Raw genomic sequence first — 23,933 nt, forward strand, 5'->3', positions numbered from 1 at the left:
GGCAACATTCCAGGTGTAGCCAAAGGGGAAACCAGAAGATTTTGGTGTTACAGATGGTGGTGTTCAACAAGGAGGGCCAAATGCCTCAGCTCTCCTAAGTTGCACACATGACCACCTTCCACATCTGACCTCTGATAACAGTTTAGACCTCTAGATTTCCCTACACTGAAGTCCAACTTCACTTGGACCAGAATTGTTCAGATGCCCTTAGACTTATTACCATTCATCTGAACTTTGGACTTTGGCCAAAACCTCAGTAAAGAAGTCTGCAGACTATCCCACAATAAAGACTCCACCTTTCAAGGTCCACTTGATTTTTCTATTTCCCATCAAGGAACTCACCCAGCAGTGATGTTTCTGTAAACCAATGGTTCTCAAAGTTTTGTCCCAGGACCAGCAGTTTCTGTATCTCTGATTGAAAATACACTGATTCTTAGGGCCCATTCCAAACCTATTGATAAGAAACTCTGGGGATGGGGAGCAGCAATCTTTGTTCTAATAGCCCTCCAGGTGATTTTGGTGCCCATTCAAGTTTGAGAGCCACAAAAAAAGATGATAGTTGTACCCTTCTATCAAGGTTGGGGAATGTCCAGCCCACGGGCTATATAAGGCCTGAGAAATCATTTGGTCTGGCTCTGCCAAGGCATTAGGGGTGAGTTAGTTAAATGTTTGACCAAATATAGCAGGCTAATTTTTAAGTTGATAATCTTGTATGGCACGAGAATGATGTTATAAATATCCAAATGGCTCTTGGCAGAGAAAAGGTTCCCCACCCCTGTAACATTGCAGATTCCCTAAAAACAATGTGCTTAGAATCTTTGATAATGCATAGATAGAGCCTGAAATAAAAAGAGTCTGATGTTTTCTGCTTAAATTACATTATATTTCAATCATAGATGATATCTAGAGTGTAATATATACAATGAATATTTCAAAGTCTTTGGTCCTTATTATTAGTTAAATAGGGGGGAGGGAACTGGCAGAAGGTAGGGTGGCTGGCTGTTCAAGTAATTGTTAAAGGAACAGTAACTAAATGCCAAATTTGTGTAATGGAAATCTTCTTTATCTTTTGACATGATGATGATTATAATAGGCTCTAATGTTTCTATATTTTACACTAAATCATATAATCTACATGAAATAATTTGAAATAATTGGACAAAAATGTTTTTTATCTATTAGTATACAACCCTATCCTACAAGGGACTTGAAGCAGCATAAAGAAAATACATATTAAAATAGTATACTAAAATGTAATGTTCCTACAAGATGCTACTTTTAGCACAGAAAGAGGTCGTGGACGTTTCCTCCTGTGCCAGATACTAACCTTTTAGCTGCTAGGCAGTTGGTAGGTGAGCCAGAAGAGGAACCATAGTAACAGACAGGCATTTGGTAAGGGCAGTGACTATCAATCACCTGAGCTGATTCTCATGTTACCTGAAGGAAATATTAAGATAATAAAAATTACCTGTCATTACATTGTCACATTTTATTAAGAAGAGATTAGTCATGTTGTCCATTTGTGTGCACCTGACTATCCTCACTGTCATTTCCTTCCTGTCTTCTGTCCAGAAGACCCCATGCCTGAACCAACCTACTTGACCCAACAGCCTTAAAATTTTCATCCAGTACTAACTCTGTTATTTTTATCAAATAGGGATTATTTAACCATATGTCTCTATTATACGTTTTTAAATTCTGGTTTTTCCATTCTCGCCAATCAGTCTCCAAGTCCTTGTACCTGACACATAATATGCAACATTTGTATTTACTGAAAGAATGGAAGCATGGAAGGGTGGAAGACAAGCTAACTGATCTGAGTTGTGGTCTGACCGCCGCATCAACAGATTTTTAAAATTTTAAGTGAATTAATTCATTTCCCTAAACCTCAGTTTTCTCACTTCTGAAATACAGATATATAAAGGGCCTCATTATTCTCAGCCTTCACTAACCTGTATTAAATGAGAAAAGAGAAGCAGGAAACTAACAACCTGTCTGGAAATTTCACAGGCCTATTCAGTGTCTGCTACACTCTTCTGAAGTTTCTGGAAAATGTAGGTGGAGGCTCCATTTCAAGTGAGCAGAAGTTGATTTATGATTTAGTCCAAAGGCCATGAAAACTCAAGAGTCTAAATTGCTGTTTCCTTGAAATTATCCTATTCCGGTGAACTCAGACGAAATGAGCCAAAAGCAGGCTCTCAGAGAAACCCTGGTGAAGCAAAACTGCTGATTCTCCCAAGCCTCCAACGTGCCCCTGATAAATCTGCTGACGCCACCTGAACCAGCACCTCTCACAAGGTTAACAAGAGCCACATCACCAGAAAGGAAGATGTAAAAGTTTCTCCTAACCTAACTTCTGGAAGCTACCCCAGGTCATTTTTCTATCAGTCTTTGAAAACAGACCCAGCCTGATGTCACACCCTGTGTCAACTTCAGGGCTTAGAATTTAGTTTATGGCTTTTGGAGAGTTTCAAATGATGCCAAACAGTCAAGGGTACTTTGAGGCCTCCACTGAAGGAGGGCAGGTTGTTTGTCCTTAGGGGAGCAATCAATAATAATCAGCATTTCCTGAGAACTTAATGCCATGCAATAGCTGTACTTTACATGAAACATCTCATTTAAACTCACACTCAAAGTGACTAGTTTACAGTAGAGAAAACAGGCTTAGAGAGAACTCAAAATGCATAACTTCCGAAAGATTCTCAATGGACTTAACCCAATCAAAGCAGTTGCTATCCAGAAAGGAAAGTGTCAGGTATTGTGGAATCCAATGTAAAATGCAAGTGAAGTTTTTGTCTCTCCTTTCTTTTCTTTTCGGTGAGATCACATTTTGCAAACTATTCAACAGAGGTTAGCAAACATTTTAGGAGTGTTTGCTGAAGAGGTATCATATTATTCAGGGTGAATAAAGAAAGAAGCCAGGAGTTACCAATGCAGTGTGAACTCTCAAGAGAGACGGGAAGTGGGAAAGTGGACTTTCAGGAAAAAGGAAATGCAGTGGGGAGGTAGTGGTAAAAAATTGTAAAATTATTAAGAAACAGGTATTAAATAGACACATCCTTTGAAAGCTCAGCTTTTAGAGAAGTCCTGAGACTTTTGACAACCAAACTACATCTGGGAGAGAATTAGGGGAAAATAACATAGTGATGCGATATGAAGATCAGGACTTAATCACCTAGAAAATGGAAAAAGTAGCCCTTCACTTACTGAGGATGACTTATAAGAGGGGTGTCATGCCTCTGTGGTAGGTCACACTCATTGATGATATGCCATACGTGCCTGGTCCGTGTTCTTCTGTTCACCCTCTGGTTTCAACTTTTGATGTTCTCATGAGTCAGGAGAGGGGCTTCCACAGGTTTAGAAGAGAAAATGTGCTTCATTGTGAGAAGAGGCAACTCTCCTCTCTTGAAAGATTTGAGTAAACCTGGAAGGGAGACCTCTAAGCTGCTCAGAAGGTTGCACTTGGGCAATGCTAGTGTAGATTGTAAACATATTCCTGATCCCCTGGGTATTCTGAAAAGAACTTCAGCTGTGACAGAGGCAGCTTTGAGAAAGTTCAGTGAATGCTTTGTGAGATGCCAACTCGGAAACAAAGGAGGACAAGGATGGGGAGCAAAGGGGAAAGAGAACAATTATGCCAGCTCTCCCAAGTTAACACAATGAGACCATCAAAAGCTGAAACCAGAGGCTGAGCAGAAGAACATGGACAGGATATCAAAATCAGGTTTCTGATTTTGGAAGAGAGCAGGCAGAGGTATAGGCGGGTTTATGAATGGAGCTGGCAAATGGGAGGCACCAAATCAGCATAGTGTGTATGCAAGCTCAATTTAGTGAGCAAATCCAAAATCAAAAGGAAACTGACACTTTGCCCTTGATCCTTTACATAGACCCATTTTCTCAAGAAAAGCACATTATTAAGATCCAGTATACATCCAGTCTTTTATTTCTAGCACCCATTCACCTACAATCACCCTTCCCTTACTTTCATGTTTCTGGTTATCTATTGCTGCATAATGACCCATGCCAAAGTGCATCCAATAACTATTTCATTATGGTCACAAATTCTGTGGGTCACAAATATAGCAGGGCACTGTAGGAATGGTTTGTGTCTACACCATGATGTCTAGAGCCTCACTTGAGAAGGCTCAGTGGGCTGAGGGTGACGGCTTGGGGCTGGAATTATCTGCAGCTTCTTCACTCACATATCTGGTGCCTTGTCTGGATGACTCCAATGGGTCATAGTGGGAACTGTTGATCCACCTGGGGCCTCTCATGTACTTGGACTTCCTCACAGCATGGTGACTTTAGGGTAGTAAGTAGTGACTCAGACATCCAAAAGCAGGTGTTTCAGCAAATAAGTTAGAAGCAACTTGGTCTAGCATTGAACTGATATGTGTCATTCCATTGTACTCTATGGATCAAAGCAGTTATGGGCCTTCCCAGATTCAAGAGGAGGGAACAAAGTGTATGGAAGAATTTGTGGCCATGTTTTAAAATTGCCTCTCTCCTCTCCTTGGTCATCTCTCTCCTGCTCTGCCACTGCATGACAAGGTTTTGACTCTTCTCTAGACAGCTTGTTCTCCTGGACATGTCTACATATGCACCTCCTGCATTCTTCCTCAGGCACAGTTTTGGCTATTGCATTTCCAAAAACTATGAACAAATGGTCTCTGGGCATGCAGGACTTGGGCTGGCCTCATGGTATCGATGCTAAGTTTACTTAGCTAAGTCTGTGTGTGCATTATCTTATTGGATCCTTATAACAGCTCCTTGATAAAGGTATAATTATTTCTTCATTTAAAAAGTGAGGGAGCTGAAGCTTGAGGAGATTCAGCAGTTGGTCGAAGGTTCCACAGCTAAGCAAATAAGCTCTGGGTAGAACCACACTTTAAACCTAGTCTTAATCACAATGTCATATGCCTCTCTCCCAGTGCTGTTCAATGAATTCTTACAGTTCTCTGAACTTGGGCATGCAGATTATGATTGCATTTTCTATCCCTCCCCCCACCCCCACTCTAACCAGTCCTGGCCAATGAATTGTAAGCATAGGTATTGCATGTCCTTTGGGGGGCAAGCATTTAACTGTGGTGGAAGACCCTCCCACAAGGCCCCCAAGCACTGAGACTGGCATTATTGGAGATGGAAGCTGCTCAGCCAACCTGAGTTTCCAGGTGACTATAATGAGCAGAGCCCCCTGCTCACTCATGGTGGACATGGACCATGAGTAAAAAGTAAATGTTCATGGTTTTAAGCCACTGAGTATTGTCATTACACAATATAATCTGGACTATATTGTCTGACTGACCATATAATCTCTTTAATCTTCAGTTTCCCTGACCATAAAATTGGGTAATTTCTACTACTTACCTCTAGTAGAGCAGGAGTGGGGAATATCCATCCCATGGGCTGTCTAAGGCCGAGAACTCATTTGGCCTGGCCCTGCCAAGGCATTAAGGGTGAGTTAATTAAATGTTTGAGCAAATATAGTAGGATAATTTTTAAGTGATAATTTTGTATGGCCATGAATAAAGTTATACATATCTGGCCCTGGGCAGGAAAAAGTTTCTCCACCGCTGCTCTAGAGGGACTATTAGAATGAATGGAAATAATGTATGTGTGTAAAATAACTCATTCAGTGTTTAACCTAAAGTAGGATGTACTAACGTAGGACATTATTGCTATCACATGTAAGAAGAGTGCATGGTGACTAAGTTGGCTTAGCCCACTCCTGTCAATAGCCCAGAGGCTCACCCCATCAAGAACCCCTTCATTAGCACCCTGTCTGGCAATAGAATGATGCCAGCATGGTAACTCCTGACTGTAGAGACATCAGAGAAAAGGCCGAGAATGGGGAGAGGCAGAGTTGTTATGTCTTATTACGAATACTAGTGGCCCAGTGCATGAAATTCATGCATGGGTGGAGGGGTGTCCCTCAACCCAGCCTGCACCCTCTCCAATCTAGGACCCCTTGGGGGATGTCCGATCCCTGTGGGGTTGGGCCTAAACCGGCAGTCAGACATCCCTCTCACAATCCAGGACCACTGGCTCCTAACCACTCACCTGCCTGTCTACCTGATCACCCCTAACCACTCTGCCTGCCAGCCTGCTCACCCCCAACTGCCCCCCGCCCCCGCCAGCCTAATCGCCCCCAACTGCCCTCCCCTCCTGGCCTGATAGCCCCTAACCACCTCTGCCTTGGCCCAGCCACATGGCTTTGTCCAGAAGGTCTCCCAGAAGGTCTCCTGGTCTAATTAGCATATTACCCCTTTATTAGTATAGATGATATTTGCCTGCTGGGACCAGATGAAGGTAGTGAGTAAGATTTAAGCTAGTAGGTGAAATACAGGGAATGGAGCCAACCACTTCTCTGCCATTCTACCTTAATTTTGATCACAAGAATAACTTTCTGGAACTGAAGTTTCCAAAATAGATTTCTTTCATAACCAAATAACAACCAGGTAGGATAATCACATTTCAAAAGCTGAGCCTCATTTCCCCCTAGATGAGGAACTTTGAACACTTCCTCTAGAGGGAATTGAGGAAGTGCCTCTTATTCAAATGGATGCCAGTCTGTGATTGTCCAATTATTCACTGCATTCTGCCTTTGATGGCCCAGATGTTCTCAATTTCTTATAATAAATTCTTTCATCTGAAAACTCGTTCTACTCAGAGATGCAAAATCCTCTTCAGTTTGCCAGCTCTTTTTGATGAGCTGGTATAATTGGCCTTCAATTTGCTTATTGTTTTGCAATAGAAAGCCCAAGTTTAATTTCATTTCTGTAAACCTGTAGACAAGAGCCGACCATTCTACCATTTAAGTCATTCTCCTCATTACATTCTACTTTGGCTCGGCCCATCCCCATCCCCATAATCAGGATGAAATTTTGGGAAAACCATTTTTTCCCCTTCCTATTTTTTTTTCTGCTTTAAAAAAAAAGAAATAATTTTTCCCATTGCAAAATACTTAAATTTTTCAATAAAAATATTTATTAAATATCTTTTCTATGCCCTCTTGTTCTTAAAAAATAACATACATACTTATTAGCCTATGTAATGATTAATCAATTGATTAACACCTTTAGTCACCAATGTAACTATGTAAACCAATATTTATTGAGCTCCTTCCATAATCCCATATACCATGTAAGCCTTGTGGGAGATACAGATAAATATGAGACAGGTTCTTAGCCCATGGGTTATCTATTTGTGGAAGTTGGGCATATTTATAGTAATAATATAACAAGTTACCAATAATAGGCAATTATATTTACTCTCTCAAAAAGCATTAATTGACAAATATTGATTAGACACTTTGCCATGCTTAAATACTAGATCAATTTTTTCCATTTTTACACTACCCATTTTTGTGGTGCTACTAAAGCCTTCCTCTTTTCCTACATGGTTTTATTTCCAATTCCACAGGCATTGCGATTTCACTTTAAAGGGTTGAGGAAACTGAGCTGTCTGATATTTTCTGATACATGTTCTAGATCAGGGGTCCTCAAACTATGGCCCGTGGGCCACATGCAAATACAAATATTGTATTTGTTCCTGTTTTGTTTTTTTACTTCAAAATAAGATATGTGCAGTGTGCATAGGAATTTGTTCATAGTTTTTTTTTTTAAACTATAGTCCGGCCCTCCAACGGTCTGAGGAACAGTGAACTGGCCCCCTGTTTAAAAAGTTTGAGGACCCCTGTTCTAGATCGTGGCATAGAGAAATGATGTCTCATGGTGGTTAAAGCATCAGTCCTGGAGTCAGACAGCCTGGGTTCAAATATATGGTTATGTGGTTGCTATATTACCTTAGTCAAGTTACTTACCCCTCTATGCCCCACTTTCCCTATCTGTGGTGGTTAAATTTATGTATCAACTTGACTGGGCCCATACATTGCATTGTTCTGGGTGTGTCAATGAGGATGTTTCTGGATGAAATTGCCATTTGAATTGATAAACTGCGTTGAGCATATTGCTTTCCCCCAACATGGGTGGGCTCATCCGATCAGTTGAAGGCACGAGTAAAACAAATGGCTGAATAAAGGGGACTTCACTCCCCTCTGCCTGACTGTCTTCAAGCTGGGGCATCGGTTTTCTGCCTCAGACTGGAAGGAACTATGCAATCGATTGTCTTGGGGCTCCAGCTTGCCAACTACAGACCTTGGGATTTCTCAGCCTTCATAATCACATAAATCAATTGAAAAACCCCAACTAATAATACTGTTTATAAATTTGAGATAAAAAGATATAAATCATTACATGGCATAAGACAGAGTACTTACAACTGTGTCTGGCACAAGTTAATGCCTCTGTGAATGTGCACTGCTATTAATCTCAAAGCTATGGTGCACACAGCTTTCTGGCCATTTATATCTGAAGATTGTCTCTCCACTGCCATTGCCCTCATCCTGAGCTGCCCTTTCCAAAGACAGAATTGATGATTCTTTGAAGCACTTAGCTGATGTATTCATTTTCCCCTTTTGTTATCACACTTGAAATCACATCATCTCCAGTCCGTGGAAAATGATTCTGTTGGGTCACACACTGATTCAAACAGAGAGACTAGAAATAATCAGAAATTACTTATACCAGTGAAATGTCAGGTGAGTCTGCACAAGCCATTCTTCCAAGAACATTTTTGGCAATTCTGTAGATAAAAGAGGGTTGTGAAGGTTTTGTGCGTCTTTCTTTTTTCTTCCTCTTCTTCCAGATGAGAAGAGCCCTAAACAGACCTTTGTCAAGTAATAAATTTCCAAGGCTAGCAATTTGGATCTCAAAAACCCAGATTCAAAGGAGCCGTGGGTTTAGGACAGGCACTGCTATCTAAAATAAATGCCTGAATAGCTGCCAGTTAAGGTACATGCTGAGCAGATAGGAAAGGGATAGCCGCATTATAGATTGCTCTGTGAATCTGAGAGGTCTTTGTCTGAGGACAATAGTAATATGAACAAATATCCAGGTTTTCAGTTATGGGCCATCCAGAGGATCAAGCAAGAAATCAAATTAAATCCAAATTGACTCAGCAATGCCCAGCACCATTAGTATGGAAAGCATGCATCACCAGACATCCTTCCACAAGTCTCCTGGCTCAGTTCTTGGAAAAGGGGCTGAATTATACCCAATCTAATACTTCTAGGTATTTTTCTGCTCAACAATGAGGGTTTATTGTTCATAATTAAATAGGGTTGTTCACAACAATGAAATGAGTCCCCTGTGTCTTTCACTGAATGAGAATCCTCTCAAGACTCTAGACATGTTATCAATAGGAAATGTATTCTATTAGTTATTTGACTGTTACTAAATTTAAGCTCTAGTAGCAGGATGACCAGGAAAATAATAAGCTCTCATCCATAATTGTGCTGTTAATCAATTTAAGCTTTTTAATAGTAAGGTTCGGTTTTACCCACAACTGCTATTTGGCACTGTTATTCAATAGGGGGAAAAAGATCTATTTGTTTCTCTATGTATATTTTTCCTCTGACTTGCTCTCTCCTATGTTCTATCTCAGGTAAAACACCAACACTCAACCTATTCCATCATCTTTGACACCTCCCTCTCATGTCCATGTCCAATCAATCACAAATCCTGATAATTCCATCACCCACATAACTTATATGTTCACCCTATCCTCTTCTTTCCTCTGCCATTTCTTCTACTCCAGCAAGAACCATCAGGGGTTGGTAGCCCTAACAGAAAGGCATCCTGGGAGTTTCCAGTGGAGAAGAAAGAACAAGTTGTGGCAATGGGATGGTAATTAACAACTTCCCAGGATGGTTACACCCCTTGAGCTTCAGAAACTCATTTAGGCAAAACTTTCCAGAGATGGGGTACTAGCCTGTTTAAGTCACTAAAAGTCACAGATGTGAGATAAATGAATCCAAACCAGCATGTTTATTTGAATGATTTAATTTAAGGTGAGTGGGTCAAAAAAGAAAGCATAATCCTAGATAGTAGTCATATTCAATATTGAGTGGAAGTCAAAACCATGGTTCAGAGGGCTGTGTTTGGATTCAAATAAGACTAAATATGCAAAGCAGAAGCCAGGAGGTTTAAAGAAAAAAAGGTAAAGCGCTAACTGTCAAACTCAGATCTAATGGCCTCTTCCCCAAGACCACAACATTAAAATATTTCATATACCTATGAGCTCCTGGCAAAGGTCAGACTGGTCACTTTCCTCCATGGGAGAAACAATCAGTAAATGTATGACTGATCTTTCTGCTTTCATTTCCGAATTGATGGAAGGCACTGGGCTTTGGTTTGGACAATTATTGATTATGTGTAATTCGAATTGTATATAAATAGTTCACTTTTCTTCTCAGAAATGCATTCAACTAACACTTTCAAGTGCTGATAACTTAATCAAATTTCATAATAATTATAATTATAATAATGTTAATAACAATATACTTCTATAATGCTTTACAGCCTATAAAATGCATTTCAAGATGCTACCTCACACATAGAAGGGCATTTTTCTGTATTAACAGAGGTTGGTCATGAGAGTAAGAAGGACAAACAAAACAGATGATCAGTTATGAATTGGCTCTGTGTGGTCTTTGTGGCAGTCCCTATCTATGCTTTTCCTATATCCCCTCAGATCTCATTGCCATTTCTGTGCATCCCACTCTGACTTTTGAGAGCTAGAACATCATGGTTTTTGGCTAGCCTTCGGCTGCCAGAACCCACTTGGCCCATGGGTAAAGGCATCATAGAAATGATGGGAAATTAACATCTTCCCAGGATGGTTACACCCTTTAAGCAATGACTACTGGGTGAGGGAATATAACCATCCCAGCTTCTTTACCCCTTGGCTAGGATAATTCTGAAGTATGTATTTTACAGCATTTCCTGATGCCTCCTTAGCTGTCTACAGTGGTTGCTGGAGTTTTTACTATTTCTTTTCCCTCTATATTACCTGCCCATTAACCTGCCATGTCTCTGCAACTCCCAAATAAACTATGCATCCTCAACCCTCCTCTCAGAAACTGCTTCTCAGATGGCCCTATTCAGTTAGAGTCTAAAATAATGGTGTATATTCTGAGTGGATGGATAGCATGTGACATACAAGTGATAAAAGTCACGCTAAACTGAACAACTTAGACATCCATGGTATTCTTTAAAAAGCATCTCACCTGTCCATAGTAAAGTAGTGGCTGCTATTATCATGCATTTTTAAAGAGAGTTTGAGTATTGAACTCTGAGTGAACAAGATGCTGGATAAAATGAGCAAAAATTAAGTCACTGACCTTGACCTCCCAGATTTCATGGTCTGGTGATTAGAAAGAGACATCAAAACAAAGCATTGACCCCTGGTGGAACAGTGCCCAGGAGCTGGGGGTGTGCAGAGGAAGGATAGACTGACTGACTACACACCAATAATCACCTTAAAGTATATTCAGACTTGGAAACACCAAAAACAGCAGAGCTAGGGAAATAGCCACCTCTGATCAGAAAGGCCTACTGTTTGTAGGCTTAACTCACCATCAGAAGAATGGGTGTCATTAAGACATCATCTAACAGTCTAAAACAAAAGGACAAAACCAGAATTACTGTTCTCAGCAAATCCTTACAGATCCCAGCATTTATCACAAACCTTGTTTGTCAAATCAGGAAAATTGATCTCACAACCAGTCCTTGTACAACCTGCCTCCAAAGATAGAGTGGAAATCTGGACACACCAGGTTACCAACATGTTCTGTTGGAAGAAAACAAACACTTTTCACAACAATGCATCAAGGAACAAAGAGCATGGTGCTTCCTCCAATCTCTGTATCTTAGCCTCACAGAATGATTGTGGAGATATTCACTGAAGTATAAAATCAGCTATCCCCGCTCCTTCTTTCCAATTTTCAAATGTGAGCCAGAAAATTGTAGGCCCCCAAAAATAAACCCATTTCTTTATACAGTCAATAATAAACAGGTGCAACTTGTTTCTCTAAAAAAGCTGTACAGAACAAGTACTTATACGTTTTCAGAAAGATTGTGATAAATTTGATAGGCTCAATGTTAATTACAAATAGGTTTGTCCAATATCAGTCAACCACAGAAGATAACAACGGTTTTTAAATAGAAGGCTGCTATTTACTTAGAAAGCTATCTGCTTGCTTTATAGATAGCCACACTCTGCAAGACCCCTGTTATGTAGCATGAGTTCTCTTACTCCTCAGAATGGTTCCTGCTATAGATAGACAACAAGACCCCAGAGAAGGAAACTCTAGCTGTAGGTACTTCTGGGCATCCAGGGGCTTAGCGATCCCCATAGAATTTCTTTGGATCTGGTAGAATGATGTCCATGTGCCCAGGTGTGTCCCAGAACAAGCTCAGAGAATCAGGAGCCCAAAAGTTATACACACAACTGTGAGTTCTCTCCCCTAAATTATCCCCTAAAATGTTGACCTTACTCCATGTCTACAATTTCTCACCTCCATTTCTCTTTTTATACTTATTCCAATTGGGCTTCCACCTCCCTTGTCCTGCAGAAAGTTGTCAAAGTCATTAACACCTCCATGTTGCTATATTCAAAGGCCCATTCTCAGTCGACATTGTACTTCATGAGTCAATAGCATTTATCACAGTTATTTACTTCCTCCTCATCAATTCACTTTGTTCAATTGGCTTCCAGGATACCAGACTCTCTAGGTTCCTTTGTTTTGGATTCTTTTTCTTCCAAAACTCTTAAGATTAGAGTGTCCCACAACCAGATCTCAGTCCTTGGTCTCTTTTCTCTCTACATTTTTTCCCAACCTCAGAGTTCTAAATACCATGTATGTACCAACAACTCAAAAATCTCTACCACTGGATAATTCCATACTTGTATATACAACTGTTATTCAACATTTCTACTTGTATATAATCATACATTCACCCTGGACTCTGACTCTCCCACCTCAACCATTCTACCCGAATTCTTCTCCATTTCAACTGGTATCATACACACAGGTCAAAAACCTTGATGACATATTAGATTTATTTCCCAACCCACAATCACACCATTTGCAAATCCTGTTGATTACCTCTTCATTATGTCCAGAATCTGACCTTTCCTCACCACCAGGTCTGAGTCATCATCATCATCTCTGCATTGTAATTGGTCTTCCTGTTTCCATCTTTGCCCTTTCCAAACAGATCTAGAATTATCTTTTCAAAATGTATGCCATACCATGTTCATACTTTGATTTAACCTTTCCAATGGCCCCCACTTCATGAGATGAGAAACCGAAGTCTTTTCAGCGTCTGCTTTGTCTGAGGCACCACTGCACCCCTCTGCTCTCTTTATTTATTATTCTACATCCCTACCTCCAATTTGCCTACACAGTCAGTCAAGTCCCATCTCCCACACTCATAACACTAGGCTATTGCAGAACTTTCCATTGGTGTCTTTGTAGTATATTCAGCGGTGATTTTCAAAATATGTCCCTGTTACTCAAAGAGTGTTCCACTGACCAGCAGCTTCAGCATCACCAGATGCTTGTTAAACATGCAGAATCTCTTCTTCACTCCTCCAACCCCCCAATCAGCATAATCTGCTTTATAACACGATTCCACAAGATTAGCATGCACATTGAATTTGAGAAACACTGAAAGATTTCACAGCTCAAGTTTTATTAGTAAGAAGCACACAGAAGGAGGAAGGTAAGGGGGATTCCAGGAAAGGGTTGGAAAGTCATGGGTGGGGTTAGAATGTTGGATTAAAAAATATGCCTTTTTACTATAAGAGCCCTGTGAAAGTATTTCACTATTTCAACAACAGCATCAATTGTAAGTACTCATAAACTGAAGATTAACTTCTGAGTATACTAAAATACTATGAATGGGTTACAGGTGCATTCTATATTGACACAAAACCCTGAGTCTTCTTACCATCCAAGTGCAGCTTTGAGTCAACAGAGACCCAAAGCCCATGTACAGAAGCATGAATAGATTAATCTGGGGTTCTTATAAAGGTGAGCTGAGCGGATATAAATCTGACAATAGATCCCAATATCTCAGCGAGCACTGAGCATGTTAACAATACCTGTTCTGATCACAATTCTCTAAGAGCTGCCAATGAGTTTGCCTACATTTTCAACATCTAAATTGTAGCCAGCTGTATGGTCTACTTCAACCCACTGTTAATAAGGGGTCCATAGACCCACTAGTGTAGTTTTTATTCCAAATACCTAAGCAGTCAGGTGCACAGACAAAAGAACAGCAGTTGGAGTTGAAAAGGCTGATATCACCAGGTGTTCCTGGCAGAGCAGCTCCAGGGGGCCCTGAATCTCTCTGCCATCACATGTATCAAATGCTTTTGCAGCTAATATGCCTTTTAGTGGCATCCGGGCTAGCTGCAGGGTGATGGCTCTAACAATGCCTGTGTTTTCTACTAATTAGAACATCATCATTATTTTGAAGTACTTGATATGAAAACATTCTCTTGGATTTGAAACCCATTTGCCTCATCACAAGAAATTTCAACATTATATTTGTCAGTGCAAAAAAGAAAAGCTGTTAATTCTTTTAAATATACTTTTACCTACTGCAAAGTTTGGAGAGTTGTAAAAATGGTTTTAAATTTTCATCACCTACTAGTGTGAATAAATTTTCTTGCCAATGATGATTATCAAAAATTTGAAAAGATCATAACAACATTTATCAGGCATCGAGTAAAGCCCTGTCAAGCATAAACCTGATATGAAAAAAGTATATTTGTGGAGGGTAATGGCTGAGTAAGATCCAACGAGAGAAGCCACCCTGAGACTATAAACTGTGGATATCATATAAAACAACAAGCCCCCCGGAGGCACCAAAGGGTATACAGAAACAGGCATGTTCCATTGAGGGGTCAATGTCCAGAGGAGAGTTGTACAGAGCTATTTTCCATTTTCACAACTTTTAGCTTGAGGCCAAACTGCTGGCAATCTGAATGGAGTCGTGTTTGAAAAAACTACAGCTTTCTGTCTAGGGAAACCATCCAATCTGGGTTTTTCTTTTTTGCACTGATAAATGTAATGTTGAAATTTAAAAGAAAGGCAAAACACCAGAGATGAACCCCAAAAGACCCGTCTTCCCATAACCCTGGCTCACCCCCAAATAATGTATGCATGGAAAATAATCAAAGCAAGTGAACTAAAAAAGAAAAGACCTGAACTGCAGAGCTACCAATCAAGAAACAGTTTGAAGTTCAAGTCCAACTAAGTTCATTGCCACCAAAACAAAACCAACAAACATTTATCAGAAAAAAAATAATAATTCAATATCTCCATAACTGAATATCCATAATGTCTTGGATATAATACAAAATTTATTCAAAATATGAAAAAAACAGGAAAATGAAACACATTCTCAAGAGAAAATTGACCTGTAAATCAATTCCAATATAGCTCAGATATTTGCATTAGCAAAATGAATTTTACTTTTAATTATTTTATATTTTTAATCTTCACCCAAGATATTTTTTCATTGATTTTTAGAGAGAGAAGGAAAGACAGAGAGAAACATTGATGTGAGAGAAACACATCAATGGGTTGCCTCCTGCAAGAGCCTTGAACAAGGCCCGGGCCAGGGAGGAGCCTGCAAACAAGATATGTGCCTTGACCAAATCCAACCCCAGATCCTTCGGTCCTCAGGCCAACACTCTATGTACTGAGCCAAACTAGCTAGGGTGCAAAATGAGTTTCAAAACAACTATTATAATTGTAATTAAAGAAGTAAAGGAAACATGCTGGTGATGAACAAAAACACAGGAAATGACAGTAGGCAAATAGAATAATTCAAAAGCAAATTGAAAGTCTGTACCTAAAAAAATAAAATATCTAAAATTTACACAGTCACTGGATGGATTTAAAAGAATGCCAATGACATAAGAAAGAGTAAGTGAACTTGAGAGGAAAATCAATAAAAATTACTCAATGTTAAGAACAAAAAGAGAAATGAATGAAAATGATTAATAGGGCTTCTAGAACCTAGTAAGTAACATACACCTGTCTAACAATGTGTAAGTGGAGTCTCAAAATGACAGCCCCCAACAAATGTGGCAGAAAAAAATGTAAAAATATTCCAAATTTGATGAAAGACATACTTTTACATATTCAAAATGCTCAGAAAACACTAAGAAGGATAAAAATATGACACACTTTACAGTCAAATAGTTAAAAGCCAATGCTAAAAAGCAATTACTTGATTAATAGCTAACTCCTTGTCACAAACCACAGAGGCCAGATGAAAGTAAAAAAGCATCTTATTAAAATTCTAAAAGAAAAACTTGTCAGTGGAAAATTCTACATCTACTGAAAATGTTCTTTTAAAATAAAGGGGAGTCCAGCTGGGGTGGCTCAGTAGTTGAGCAGTGATCCATTGAACCAAGAGGTCACTGGTTCAATTCCTGGTCAAGGCACATGCCTGGCGTCTCTCTATTCCTCTCCCTTCCTCTCTCTCTAAAATCATAATAAACATATATTTAAAAAATAAATAAATAAAGGGGAAATAAAATCACAATAAGGTAAAAAGAGACTTAAGAGAATCTGTTGAAAACAGATCTACTAGAACAAGAATTGCTAAAGGAAACTCTTCAGACAGAAGGGAAATTATACCAGATTGAAACTTATATTTTCAGAAAGAAAGAAATGACATTAGAAGTGGTAAATATTTTGGTAAATAGCAAACTATTTTACCATTTTCCTTATAATCTTATTGTAATACATATAACTCTTTAAAAGATTATAAACTTGTGGATTTATAATATATGTGAGTAGTATAAACATGAGACCCAAAATGGACCTTTATGGTGGCTAAGTTGACATATTTTCCATGAAATGGTACAATATTAACTGTGAAATAAGTGTTAAAATTTAGGAATTTACATTGCAATCTCTAAATGGAGCACTATAATGTAATGCAAGAAGTAAAGCTAAAAGACAATCTATACTAATAAAAGGGCAATATGCTAATTAGATCAGATAGATTGGATGTTTTCCAGAAGTCATTCTGGACATCCTTCCTGACAAAGCCAGGGCCTAGCCCAGGGGAAGCCACCTGCAGTCCCAGGTGCCTGCGGCCAGTCAGAGGGAGGGAAGCCCGGGTCCTGGTTGCCTGCAGCCAGCGGGAGGAGGGAAGCCTGGGTCCCATGTGTGGGGACCAAGGCAGAGGCAGTTAGGGGTGATCAGGCAGGCAAGGTGAGTGGTTAGAGGCAATCAGGCAGGCAGGCGAGCAATTAGGGGTGATCAGGCAGGTAGGCAGGCGAGCAGTTAGGAGCCAGCAGTCCTAGATTGTGAGAGGGATGTCGACTGTGGGATCGGTCCTAAACTGGCAGTTGGACATCCTCCGAGGGGTCCCGGATTACAAGAGGGTGCAGGCTGGACTGAGGGATTCCCCCCCCCCTACTGTGCACAAATTTCATGCATCAGGCCTCTAGTGGGAAAATAAAAGTGGGATTCTAAAAATAACTAAATTATATTCCTCCCCCCAAAAAGACAGGAAAAGAATAATAAAGAAATAAACAAAAAAATTTAAGGAAACAAAAAAATGAAAGTAAAATGGCAAACCCATACTTAATCATATCAATAATTAAATCATTATCAACAACCTTGACTTAATTGATACCAATAGAGCACTATATCCAACAACCTCATAGTACACTTTCTTTTTTTTATTGTCTAAAGTTTTACTTATGTCTCCTTTTCCCCCTATTGACACCCTCCAGCCATTCCCACTCCGAGGGCAAGCCCCCACCGCCCCAGTGTCTATGTCCATTGGTTATGCTAATATGCATGCATACAAGTCCTTTGGTTGATCTCTAACCCTCCACCTCCCCTGCCATTTGTCTCTGGGTTTATTTTTGTTCATCAGTTTATGTTATCACTATATCTAACAACCTCAGAGTACATTTTCTTTACAAGTCAAATGGGTCACTTATCAGACTGCATGCTGGGCCATGAAACATGCCTCAGAAGAAAACGTTGTTGTTGTTTTTATTAATGAAATGATAGCTGCACACTGGAAGAAAATAGCACGTACAATATCTACTTACTATTTTTATGTATATATCATATACTTATTACATATTCAGAATTGGTCAATTAAAGTCTCTTCACAGTAGAACTCTAATCAGCCTCAGATGCCACTGTTATGCAGTTAAAGAACCCAAGGGACTCCTGAGAGATGGGGGTACCAACTGTAACTCCGAGCATTTTTGTTCCAACTAAATGGACAAGGAGGTAGGGTTCTAGGCTCTTCAGGGACCTCTATGGCAGAGACATTGAGACAGGACAGAATGTAGAGGAAAAGGTATAAAGTAGAAATGGTAGTAATTTGGCCTTTGAAATCATGCAGACTGCAGTTTTACTTTCAGCTCTTCCTTTGCCCAAGCTATGTGAGCTTCAGTGAATTATTTTATCACTCTGTGATCTATATTATGATTTTACTGTTAATAATCAGAATTGCATGGTATTAGAAGTGCTTAAAAAATTACTGGAGACTAGAACCCATCTCAGGAGCATAAGGAACTTTAATTCTAGACCCCACCATCTAGTGCTCTCCACAGCTTAGTCATAGTCAACTCAGAGATGAGATCAAGTTGAGGCTACTTATGCAAAATTTTGACTCCACTTGATGGAAGCTAGTGAAAGCAGTGACCGAAAGGGCACTTTTATGTGATGATATTTTCCCCTTTTTAGTGAACAAATACTACCTAAAAGAAAAACATAACTCATACCTCATTTTCACTCAGAAAGTCACATGGTCTTACACAGCTTCATTGCGAGAGCTGCAGATTCTATGGCAACTTTTATTTTAGGAAGATGTATCTCCCAACATGATGATGTATGTGAAAGAAGGCACACTGCCCTCCAAATATATACACTCTAGTTTTCTTTTCAGAGGCACATAAAATCACCACTTTAATGACAGTGTCAGTAATTATTTAATGTGTGTAGGACACATCGCCTTCATTGAGAAGCCAGCAATGAGCAGTGCCTGCCCACGATGAACAGCACAAGCCTCATGGGCACAGTAACACAGCTGATTGACTGCACTGTAGATACAGAACATGAACCAACCACTCACCAGTGGCAGAGAAGTAGGATAGAATAGCATTTAATGACTGTCCCTTGCACAGTGTGTTCATAAATACAGCTTTAATGGGGATCAGTTAAAAGGAGGCAAACTCCAAAAGAAAAGAGGCAGTGAGTGCTGTGGGAAGGCAGAAAAGAGGGAGCATTTATGGAGAAGTCATTTACATTTTATCTCATAAAGGCAAGAAATTCTCTTTGGCAAATGAATATATATCTATATATATATATATATATATATATATATATATATATACACACACACACACTAGAGGCCTGGTGCATGAAATTTGTGCACTGGGGCAGTGTCCCTCAGCCCAACCTGCACCATCTCCAATCTGGGACCCATCAGGGGATGTCCAACTGCCAGTTTAGGCTCGATCCCTGTGGGGTCAGGCCTAAACCGGCAGTTGGACATCCCTCTCACAATCCAGGACTGCTGGCTCCCAACCGCTGGCCAGCCTGCCTGTCTAATTGCCCCTAACTGCTTCTGCCTGCCAGCCTGGTCGCCCCCTAATTGCTCCCCTGCCAGCCTGATCGATGTCTAACTGCTCCCCTGCCAGCCCGATCGCCCCCAACTGCCCTCCCCTGCTCGCCTCTTCACCCACAACTGCCCTCCCCTGCTTGCCTCTTCACCCACAACTGCCCTCCCCTGCTGGCCATCTTATGGCAGCCATCTTGTGACCACATGGGAGTGGTCATCTTGTGCAAGGGCATGATGGTCAATTTGCATATTACCTCTTTATTATATAGGATTAGATGACAATATGAACTGTGCTTAGTAGATAAAGACATAATTTCCACAGCAGAAAAGAAGAAAACAGCATCTTGATGTCATGCAGGATAGGGACCACTGAAGAAGATCCAATGCTGTACAATAAATGAGAAAACTCACTTTTTCACAAAGCTTCCTATAGTCCTATCTTGCTCGCTTAGGGTCCCATTCTTGTTGTTTATCCTCAGCTTACTTCCAAATATCCAGTATGTTCAGAACATCTCCAATGTTCAAGGGAACCCCTTACAACTTTCTCCTTCTGATGGTTCCCCATTCTGCATACATTTTTCTTCAATACTTACCATTCCAGAGTGCCATATCCTTAGAGTCCTGTGCTCTGCTAGTTATTCTCATGAACACAACAAAGATATCAGGAGAATAAAATAAAATTCAACCAATCTTTGAAATCAGATGTCATTATTCAAAATATGCTAGGAGTCATGGGAAATCTGAAAATGAACTGAAGGCAATATCTCATGAGGAAGGAGCTTGGTAAATGCCAAGAGATAAGAACTATCGTGAACACTGAGCACGATGGCAATGAGAGGTGTTTTTTTTTTGTTTTGTTTTTTTTTTTTTTTTTGCTTAATACTTTCACAATACCATGAAAGAAGATGCTCATTGAGCTGGGAATGAAACCAAGACACTTAGAGATTAAGCAACTGGGGCAAGATTAGGCAGAATAGATTGGGAGGATTAGGATTTAGTTTCAAATTACTACTAATTTCTAAAATATGTGTTTTTTCACTATACTTTATCTCAATGAAGACATCATACAAAAGATGAATTTTAGCTTTAGGAATGTCTAATACATGCACAAATGGCTTGTTTAGGACCCAGATAGATGTGAGTATAGATTCCAATTATAGATGGAAGTCATGATCTTTCTTGACAGATATATTCTTTAATGTGTGTTTGTTTACATTTGGATAAAAAAAATATAATTGCCTTTACTTTAACATTTAACACTTACTAATTAATAACAACAGCAACAACAATGCCTTACATATAGATATCTTTTCAATACCAACGACATCATTTTAAGCACCTGAAAATTTTTTAAGGCATGCATAAAGAAAAGATATGATTATGCCATGCTGCTGATAAATCAACTAGTGTCCCACTCACATAATAAATTCAAGATACAGAATTTGAAACAGGTTTTTCACCTGCTAGTATAGTGTTTTTAAAGCAAAACTATGTGCACCTTGAGAAAAACATTTTCAATGAAACTACATGTTAAATAGGATAGTAGACAGACTCTATTAGAACTGGAGCAGGATATAGTGCTGTCATCTATTCCACCTCTTAGCTTTCACACGATTCTGCATTTTCAAAGTAATGAGCTCATATTAAACAAACAAAAATGATATCCAAATATAAGTAAATATGCAGGATTGGGCAAAAGTAGGTCTACAGTTGTGAGTACACGAAACAGTTTATTATTGCATTGTTATTCATTAATTATTGTATTATGTTCCATATGAACAACTGTAAACCTACTTTTGCCCCCTGTGTGTGTAATCTAAAGAGAGTTTCTTCTAACAATGATTACAAATAGAAGTTTTGAATATACTGTATTTTACTTATTCACTTATTCAACAAAATTTTAGTAACTGAGACTAGACCAGAGGCCACCTACTGTGGAGGTAATAGATTGTACAAAATAGTCCAGTTAAGTCACAAAAATAAATAAAGACCCAAGGAACATAAATAACAGGCCCGGAGGAGAGGGTGGAAATATCAGTGTCTAAAGTTGTCATATTATTAAAATTATTTAAATGTCCAATTTTCAACAAAAATTATGAGCCATCCAAAGAAAAAGGAGAATATAACCCATGCACAGGGGGAATAAGCAAGTAACAGAATTAACCTTTGAGAGGTCCCAGACATTGGATTAGAAGGCAAAGATAAAAATAGTTTTTATAAATATGTTCAAAGAACTGAAGGAAAATATAATTAAAGGAGTAAAGAAAGGGATGATGACATTTCTATTCTCATCAAATAGAAAACATTAATAAAGAAACAGCAACATGATTTAAAGAAGTAATGGATAAGAATTTCCAAAATTTGAAGAAAACCATTATTTTAACATTCAAGAAACTCAGTGAGCTCTAAGTAGGATAATGGTGAAGTGATCCACACCCAGAGATGTCATAGGAAAAAATGTAGAAAGACAAAAACAAAGAAAATCTTGAGAGTAGGAAGAGGAAATTGACTCATAATATCCAGCTGACATCTCATCAGAAACCGTGAAGGCCAGAGACAAAGCACTGAGAGAGAAAAATAAAAACTGTCAAACAAGAATTTTATATCAACAAAACAATCTTTATAAAAGAAAAACTAAATAAAGACACTACAGGTAATCAAAAGACAGAGGGTTTGTTTCCAAGCCACCTGATTTATAAGAAATATTAAAGGAAGTTTTTCAGAATGAAAGCAAGTAATCCAGACATGCGCACACACACACACACACACACACACACAGAGGAGCCACTGGGAAAGGTAATTATTAGGTAATGATAACATTTTTGCATATTTATTCTTAACTGATTTTAAAAGCAATTGTATAAAAATATGCATGTAATTTATTGTTGTACCTATAACATATAGATAATTAATATATTTGCAATAAAAGCACAAAAGTTGTAGATGGGAGTAAAGTTTTATTTGAGTAAGAAAATAATCCTAAATAGTAACTCTAAAAACCATGGGAACTTATGAAGAGGACCAAAACTGCAAATATGAAGATTAATATAACAAACTATATAAATATACATGTGTGTGCTTTCATTTAGTCTCTCATCAGGTTAAAAATATGTAAAATTGCCCTAGCTGGATTGGCTCAGTGGATAGAGCATTGGCCTGGGGACTGAAGTGTCCCCAGTTTGATTCCAGTCAAGGACACATGCCCAGGTTGTGGACTCGATCCCCAGTAGGGGGCATGCAGGAGGCAGCCAATCAATGATTATCTCTCATCATTGATGTTTCTACCTGTTTCTCCCTCTCCCTTCTTCTATGAAATCAACAAACATATATTAATTTATATATAACTAGAGGCCCGGTGCATTAAATTCGTGCACTGGGGGGTTGTCCCTCAGCCCAGCCTGTACCTCCTCCAATCTGGGACCCCTTGGGGGATGTTTGACTGCCTGTTTAGGCCTGATACCAGTGGGATCAGGCCTAAACGGGCTGGGATTGGGCCTAAACGGGCAGTTGGACAACCCTCTCACAATCCAGGACTGCTGGCTCCCAACCACTCACCTGCCTGCCTCCCTGATTGCCCCTAACTGCTTCTGCCTGCCAGCCTGATCACCCCCTAACCACTCCCCTGCCAGCCTGATTGATGCCTAACTGCTCCCCTGCTGGCCCGATTGCCCCTAACTGCCCTCCCCTGCTGGCCTGGTCCCCCCCAACTATCCTCCCCTGCCGGCCTGGTCACCCCTAACTGTCCTTCCCTGCAGGCTTGGTCCCTCCCAACTGCCCTCCCCTGCCGGCCATCTTGTGGCGGCCATCTTGTGTCCACATGGGGGCGGCCATCTTGTGTGCTGGGGTGACGGTCAATTTGCATATTACTCTTTTATTAGATACGATATGTACCTAACAAATGAGCCCCAAAATATGTGAAGCAAAAACTGGCAGAACTGAAGGGAGAGATGCACAATTCAATAGTAATAGTTGGAGATATCAATATTCCCATTTTCAGTATTGAACAGAACAACTAGGCAGAAGATAACAAGGAAATACAAAGACTCAGGAAGCACTCTAAATCACGTAGCCCTAACAAACATATAGAGAACATCCTGCCCACCAACTGCAGAATAGATTCGTCTTAAGTGCACATGGAACCTGCTCCAGGAGAGACCATATGCAAGGCCATAACACCAAGTTTCAATCAATTTAGAAGAATTGAAATTGTATATAGTGCGTTCTCTAATTACAATAGAATTAGAAATTAATAACCTAAATAAATTTAAAAAGTTTATAAATATATGGAAAGTAAACACTCTCCTAAATAACCAATGTGTCAAAGAAGAAATCACAAGGGAAATTACAGAACACTATGAGAGGAATGAAAATGAAGATATGACATAACAAAATTTATTGAAGGAATCCAAA

This window comes from Myotis myotis, unplaced genomic scaffold, assembly GCF_014108235.1.
Source record: "Myotis myotis isolate mMyoMyo1 unplaced genomic scaffold, mMyoMyo1.p scaffold_m19_p_5, whole genome shotgun sequence".
NCBI classification, from domain to species: Eukaryota; Metazoa; Chordata; class Mammalia; order Chiroptera; family Vespertilionidae; genus Myotis; species Myotis myotis.